Raw genomic sequence first — 8,203 nt, forward strand, 5'->3', positions numbered from 1 at the left:
GGGGGAAAATTCAGTCTTGGTGAATGCATACTACTTCATGAGTTTAGCATGAGTGGACTATATGTCCTATTATGACTTTAACTGCAGCAAGGTTTTCCCCGCCTCATAAGTTTCACATTCTTTGCAAATCTTGCTCTGAAGGCCATTTCCTGACATTAGCAGTTATACAAAGCCTTCACTGACTTCAGTGACAGTCCCACAGGTGCAGTGAGGGTAGGATTTGGTTTCTGGGCATTTGGATTTTTAACCTCAAGGGGTGTTGCCTGAATAAGGATTGCAAGATTAGGCAGCAGGTATCTATCGGTGGGCTTAACTGGTTATGAGGGGGTTCATATTTTAATCACAGTATATGAAATAAATACATTGAAGTTGCCTGATTTTTTTTGGTCAGTATTTTATCATCCTTTGCCACTGAAATTCTTATCTGTCAAAATATATTTTTTAAAAATCACCTTCTATTAAATACTCCAAAAGAAAATCTGAATGTGTGTTTATTTTAGGCAGCTGTTTTAAATCACCAGAGGAACAGTCTACTTAGACATATTTGTTATTAGGTGCCTAATTTTCAAAGTTGCTGAGTACCTGCAGCTCCCATTGATTTCAAGGGAGGCTGGAGTTACTCAGCACATCTGAAAGTCAGGCCAGCTGTGGCTGGGCAATTGCTTTGAACAGAAATTCAAGCTGACCCAAACTACCCTATGGAATCAAACTGAACACCAAACACTGGGAAAAGAGTTTGGCAGACAACTGTGTCATGGCAACTTACACTCCCCAAATCACATAAACAGGGCCAAATCCTGACCCCTTTCACCAGACGCAGGATACAGATGCAGCAGAATCGGTTCAGTTCTAAGACATGGGATTTAGGCAGCCGAAGCAGGGGTCTGGACCACCGTGCATAATGGACCCATGCTCTGGTGCACAAGCGGATTAGGTGGTAAACCAAGGGTGCAGTGGAAACAGGCCCAGTTGATCTGTGAGTGAGAGGAGAAGAGAAGCATTCATGGCAGTCCTTGAGGCTGTAGTAATGACAACAGAGGGACAATACTGCTCCTCTATGGCCAGTGAGAGGGATTCCCTCTCTCCACTGTCAGTGAGTCTGTTCCTTGGATCTCCCCTGCACATAGTTTGGTTACTGCTGGTAACTCTGAGGTTGGATATTGTTCCTTATGCAAAACATCATGCAATGAGATAATTGAAAGCTGGGTGCTGTAGAAGCAGCAGCTGTTTTCTATAAACAGAAAGAACCATGAAAAGTCTCATAAAAACGTAGACTTATTAAAAACCCAATGAACAAAAGTATCTAGCTGATTTCATGAAGTGGGCCTAGGGTTTCACTGTGGTGGTGGTGTCTAGTTGAGCCGTGATTAAAAAAACAGACAGGGGCATCTCTGCAGTCCTGTGATGATGGGGCATATGCCCCACACGGCAAACCAACGGGAGAGTTATACCGACCTAAGTTGGTAGAGGTGCCAACCCTAGCCAGGGCGGGGCACGCAGTCCCTGCTCTCTGCCAGCAAAGCCGAGGCTGTGGGAACTCGCCCTGCTTTCCCCACGGCTTTGCTCTCCCTTCTGCCCGCAGCCCAGCCCAGCCCAGCCCCGCTCCTGGCACTGCTCCCCGCGGGGCCCCGCTACGGGAGCGGTGCGGCAGCGCGAGAAGGGCCCCAGTAGGCAAGGCAGGGGCTCAAGCCCTGCAGAACAGGACGGGGTCGCTGCGCGCTGCGCTAGCCCCCCGCGCTCCTCCCCCACACACACGTGCCACGGGCGGGAGTCGCAGGGCCCCAGGTCTCAGCGGCTCGGGCGGGGCGCCCAGAGGGGGGTTTCCGGGGTGAAACCGGCGCGCCGCGGCTTTGTCCTTCAGCGTCAGCTGCCGGTAGCGAAGGCGAAGAGCAGCGGCTGCAGCGTCCCGTGTGTCTCCCCTAGGCTCTGCCAGCCCGGCGTGCGGGGGTCCCGGTCCCGGTCCCACCCCAGTGCTGCCGGTGAAGCAAGCAGGGGCTAGATGCGTAACAACTTCCCTGCAAGCCTGCCGCGGGACTCGCCCTGCTGGGGCTTTGCCGCTCGTTGCTTTGGTCTCCGCTCCGGGGCTGTGCAAGGGGCGGGAGCGCCGCAGCCTCCGCGCTGGGCGCGTGCAACAGAGCAGAGCAGCTGGAGCTACCTGCGGCCCGGAGCTGCCCTCCTCCCCTTGCTGCCCTAAAATGATTGTATTTAGCACGTTCTCGCAAACAAAATAAGTTTAAGGCCCCAGCGAGGATCGAACTCGCGACCCCTGGTTTACAAGACCAGTGCTCTAACCACTGAGCTATGGAGCCACCTATCATTTCTGTTGATCTAAATGCGTGGTAATGTACTGTGTCTCCATCTCTAATACAACTATTACTGTATACCAGAACACTCTTTAATCCGAATTACCTCTTTTTTACTGCATCTGGAAACTCCTCTGGTTCAGTAGCGGGTATTTTACTATTATTTTTTAAAATCACGGACTTAAAAAAAAATATAATGAAAACTCTTTGTTGTCAGAGCTGAGTTAAAAATTCCCCAGGTCCTAACCTTCCCAAACTTTGATGTGGGGAGAACCTGGAGCCAACTTTTGTTGCAATAAATAGACTAATTTAAATGTCAGCAATAATATGGCCATTGATAGTAACTGAATAAAAATTAAGGTAAGTGTACAAGTATCTATATATTTACATTACACTCAATATGTTTATATCAGGCTCAGCCTAGTCCAAGTATGTAATCAGAGCACATGATCATCAGGTGTGGTATATACAGTATGCACCAGACAGTATAATGGACACTCCTAATTAGGATTTTCCTGCAGCTGACATAGGTAAAAAGTGTGCTAATGCATTATTTTCAGTAGATGAGCAGACTGAAGGAATCAAATCCACCAAACACTAACTCAGTGACCATTTCTGTGAGACAGCACCATCCCCACAGAAATAAGACTGGAAATAGAAATATAGCACAAAACAATATTTAAAAGGCAGCCCCAAAATGGGTTACCCTGAGTTTGCAGTGTTGTTGTAGCAGGGTTGGTCCCAGGATACTAGAGAGACAGGGTGGTGATATTTCTTATTGGATCAACATCTGTTGGTTCAAGCTTTCGAGCTGCACAGGGCGCTTCTTCAGGTCCGGGGAAGGTACTTGTTACAGCTAAATACAAGGTGGAACAGATTCTTTAGCATAAGTGGTTAGCACATATTCTAAGGCACCATTCAAGGTGAAGTGGCCTGTTAACATGCCGGCAGTCATAGGACAAAAAAAGGGAGCTAGTGGGTTACAGATTGCAGTAGTAAGCTATTAAAAATCATGGTCTTAATAAAGGCACTGTTCAGTTATGTAGCTTGGGAAAAGGGCTAAGATAAACAGCAGAAAGTCACTCTTATACCATCAATGTAGGCCCAGGGACTATATCAATATGACTGGTAAAACTTTTCCTCACAGACAATCCCCTAGCATCTACATTATTTGTAAAGTTTCAGAGTAGCAGCCGTGTTAGTCTGTATCCGCAAAAAGAACAGGAGTACTTGTGGCACCTTAGAGACTAACAAATTTATTCTTTTTTATTTGTTAGTCTCTAAGGTGCCACAAGTACTCCTATTATTTGTTAAGCCATAGCACCAGGATACATCATGAATAGGCCCAGAGAATGCTTTTTAGGAGATAAAAAGAAACTTGGCTATCTTCTGTCTAAACTGTGTGTATATGTATAACAAAAGCAATCATCTATTGGTCACAGATGTTTGTGATATTTTCAGACCATCCCACGCACCCCTTTCCCATTCCATTTTTGGCACATGCCAATCTGCCTGGGTGCTAACAGAGTCAGGCTGAAGTGCCTCTAACATCTATGCATACAGTTGCCCTTTAGCATGGGTTTACATGCCTGAATATCTAGCCCTCGGTGTGATATAGGGTATGTCTACACTACGGGATTACTCCGAATTTACAGAATTCGATTTTTGGTAACCAATTTTATAAAGTCGAGTGTATGCGGCCACACTAAGCACATTAATTCGGCGGTGTGCGTCCATGTACCGAGGCTAGCATCGACTTCTGGAGCGTTGCACTGTGGGTAGCTATCCCATAGCTATCCCATAGTTCCCGCAGTCTCCTCCGCCCATTGGAATTCTGGGTTGAGATCCCAATGCCTGATGGGGCCAAAAACATTGTCGCGGGTGGTTCTGGGTACATCCTCCCCCTCCCTCTGGGAAAGCAACGGCAGACAACTGTTTCGCACCTTTTTTCCTGGGTGAACAGTGCAGACGCCATACCATGGCAAGCCTAGAGCCCGCTCAGCTCAAGACAGCAGTCATGAACATTGTAAACACCTCGTGCGTTATCATGCATTTATGCTGAACCAGAACCTGCAAAACCAGGCGAGGAGGAGTAGGCTATGGCTGCGCGGCGACGAGAGTGATGAGGACATGGACATGGAATTCTATCAAACCGTGGGCCCCGGCGCTTTGGAGATCATGCTGTTAATGGGGCAGGTTATAGCCGTAGAACGCCGATTCGGGGCCTGGGAAACAAGCACAGACTGGTGGGACCGCATAGTGTTGCAGGTGTGGGACGATTCCCAATGGCTGCGAAACTTTCGCATGTGTAAGGGCACTTTCATGGAACTTTGTGACTTGTTTTCCCTTGCCCTGAAGTGCCAGAATACCAAGATGAGAGCAGCCCTCACAGTTGAGAAGCGAGTGGCGATAGCCCTGTGGAAGCTTGCAATGCCAGACAGCTACCGGTCAGTCGGGAATCAATTTGGAGTGGGCAAATCTACTGTGGGGGGCTGCTGTGATGCAAGTAGCCAAAGCAATCACTGAGCTGGTGCTACCAAAGGCAGTGACTCTGGGAAATGTGCAGGTCATAGTGGATGGCTTTGCTGCAATGGGATTCCCTAACTGTGGTGGGGCGATAGATGGAACCCACATCCCTATCTTGGCACCAGAGCACCAGGGTAGCCAGTACATAAACCGCAAGGGGTACTTTTCAATGGTGCTGCAAGCACTGGTGGATCACAAGGGACGTTTCACCAACATCAACATGGGATGGCCGGGAAGGGTTCATGACGCTCGCGTCTTCAGGAACACTACTCTGTTTAAACGGCTGCAGCAAGGGATTTACTTCCCAGACCAGAAAATAACCGTTGGGGATGTTGAAATGCCAATAGTTATCCTTGGGGACCCAGCCTACCCCTTAATGCCATGGGTCATGAAGCCATACACAGGCAGCCTGGACAGTAGTCAGGAGCTGTTCAACTACAGGCTGAGCAAGTGCAGAATGGTGGTAGAATGTGCATTTGGATGTTTAAAGGGTCGCTGGCACACGTTACTGACTCGCTCAGACCTCAGCCAAACCAATATCCCCATTGTTATTGCTGCTTGCTGTGTGCTCCACAATCTCTGTGAAAGTAAGGGGGAGACCTTTATGGCGGGGTGGGAGGCTGAGGCAAATCGCCTGGCTGCTGATTACGCGCAGCCAGACACCAGGGCGATTAGAAGAGCACACCAGGAAGCGCTGCGCATCAGAGAAGCTTTGAAAACCAGTTTCATGACTGGCCAGGCTACGGTGTGAAAGTTCTGTTTGTTGAAAACCCGCCCCCTTGATTGACTCATTCCCAGTAAGCAAACCACCCTCCCCCCTTCGATCACAACTTGCTTTCAAAGGAAATAAAGTCACTATCATTTAAAAATCATGTATTCTTTATTAATTGATTATAAACATAGGGAGAGAACTGCCCGGGTGGGGTTTGGGAGGAGGATAGGAGGGAAGGAAAAGGCCACTAAAAAAGTTCAAAGTAATGACAGCCTTTTGCTTGGGCTGTCCACTGGGGTGGAGTGGGAGGGTGCACGGAGCCTCCCCCCCGCCGCGTTCTTACACGTCTGGGTGAGGAGGCTATGGAACATGGTAAGGGGGTAGGTAGGTTATACAGCGCTGCAGCGGCACTCTGTGAACCTGCTGCCATTCCTGAAGCTCCACCAGACGCCAGAGCATGTCCGTTTGATCACGCAGCAGCCCCAGCGTTGCAGCCTGCCACCTCTCATCTTGAGCGTCCCTGCTGTCCTCACGTTCACTGGCATCTTTCCTGTACTTTGATACCGTGTCCTTACACTCATTCAGATGAGCTCTTTCATTGCGGGTGGATTCCGTGATTTCAGAGAAGATTTCGTCTCGCGTCCTTTTTTTTCGCCACCTTATCTGAGATAACCTTCAGGACGGAGGAGGGAGGCTTGAAAAATTTGCAGCTGCGGGAGGGAGGGAAAAAAGGTAGAGAAGTATTTAAAAAGTTACATTTTACAGAACAATGCTTATACTCTTTCATGGTGAACAACACTATTCACATTACATAGCACGTGATTTCAGTACAAGGTCGCATTTTGCATCTTAATATTGAGTGCCTGTGGCTTTGGTGTTAGGGAGCACAGACGCAGGTCTGGGCAACAGAATTCGGCTTGCATGTGGCCATGGTAAGCCATTGTCTTTCGGCTTCTGTAGCCTTCAGAAAAGCAGCGCCCTCCTTTCCCACTTCCACCCGTTGAGTGCTGCGGTTTTCCTGTTAACGTGCAGCAGCAGAAACCAAAATAACCTCCCCCCCATCCAATTCTCTGGGATGATCGCTTTATCCCTCCCCACACCGCGTGGCTGGTATCAGGGAAGATCCCTGCTAGCCAAACGGGAAAAGCTCAGCACCAATGATCCCCCACTTGGCTAACTGCAGGGAAGGATTTCTTTTCAGCCACAGGCAAACAGCCCAGTAGGAACAGCCACCTCTGTCCCCTTAATTAAATTCCCGTATTTCAACCAGGTTACCATGAACGATATCACTCTCCTGAGGATAACACAGTGAGATAAAGAACGGATGTTGCTTGAATGCCAGCAAACACCGGGACCATATGCTGCCAGGCTTTGTCATGCAATGATACCAGATTACTTGCTACTAGCATGACGTGGTCAAGTGTCCTACCATGGAGGACGGAATAAGGCTGCACTGCCCTGAAACCTTCTGGAAAGGCTTTTGGAGTACCTCCAGGAGAGCTTCATGGAGATGTCCCTGGAGGATTTCCGCTCCATCCCCTGACACGTTAACAGACTTTTCCAGTACTGGCCGCGAATGCATCCCAAGTCCTCAGGGCAAATTAATCATTAAAAAACGCTTGCTTTTAAACCATGTTTTATATTTACAAAGGTACACTCACCGGAGGTCCCTTGCATGGCCTCATTGTCTGGGGGTTGGGAGGGTACTTCAGTCAGGCTGAGAAAAAGATCCTGGCTGTTGGAGAGAACGGAGTGCTGTGTGCTCTCTGCAAGCTCGTCCTCCTCCTCCTCCTCCTCCTCCTCCTCCTCATCTTCCCTGTCCGCAGAATCCTCAGGCATGGTTGAGATTACCCCCTCCTCGGAATCCACGGTCAGGGGTGGGGTAGTGCTGGCGGCCCCCCCTAGAATTGCATGCAGCTCAGCATAGAAGCGGCATGTCTGCGGCTCTGCCCCGGACCTTCTGTTTGCTTCCTTGGTTTTCTGGTACGCTTGTCTGAGCTCCTTAACTTTCACGCGGCACTGTAGTGAGTCCCTGTTGTGGCCTCTCTCCATCATGCTCTTGGAGATTTTTTCAAATGTTTTGGCATTTCGTCTTTTGGAACGTAGTTCTGCTAGCACGGAATCCTCTCCCCATATAGTGATCAGATTGAGTACCTCCCGTACGGTCCATGCTGGTGCTCTTTTTCGATTCTCGGACTGCATGGTTACCTGTGCTGATGAGCTCTGTGTGGTCACCTGTGCTCTCCATGCTGGGCAAACAGGAAATGAAATTCAAAAGTTCGTGGGGCTTTTCCTGTCTACCTGGCCAGTGCATCCGAGTTCAGATTGCTGTCCAGAGCGGTCACAATGGTGCACTGTGGGATAGCTCCCGGAGGCCAATAGTGTGGAATTGCGGCCACACTAACTCTAATTCGAAATGGCAATGTCGATTTCGGCGCTACTCCCCTCGTTGGGGAGGAGTACAGAAATCGATTTTAAGAGCCCTTTATTTCGAAGTAAATGGCTTCGTTGTGTGGACGGGTGCAGGGTTAATTTGATTTAACGCTGCTAAATTCGAACTAAACTCATAGTGTAGACCAGGCCATAGATGTTACTGGAAGCCACTAGGTGGAACCTAAATACTGTATTAAAGAAGGGGGTGGGGTGGGGAAGGGGAGAAGCA

At 49.0% G+C, this 8,203-nt stretch overlaps 1 non-coding gene across 1 annotated transcript; it reads right to left on the minus strand.

Annotated features, from left to right (window-relative positions):
* Nucleotides 1-2,236: 2,236 nt before the first annotated feature.
* TRNAT-UGU (transfer RNA threonine (anticodon UGU)) lies at nucleotides 2,237-2,309 on the minus strand. Its single transcript has one exon. It is a non-coding gene; the product is annotated as a tRNA-Thr (tRNA).
* Between the last annotated feature and the right edge of the window lie 5,894 nt (nucleotides 2,310-8,203).

The sequence above is a fragment of the Emys orbicularis genome, chromosome 3 (genome assembly GCF_028017835.1).
Source record: "Emys orbicularis isolate rEmyOrb1 chromosome 3, rEmyOrb1.hap1, whole genome shotgun sequence".
Classification (NCBI taxonomy): Eukaryota; Metazoa; Chordata; order Testudines; family Emydidae; genus Emys; species Emys orbicularis.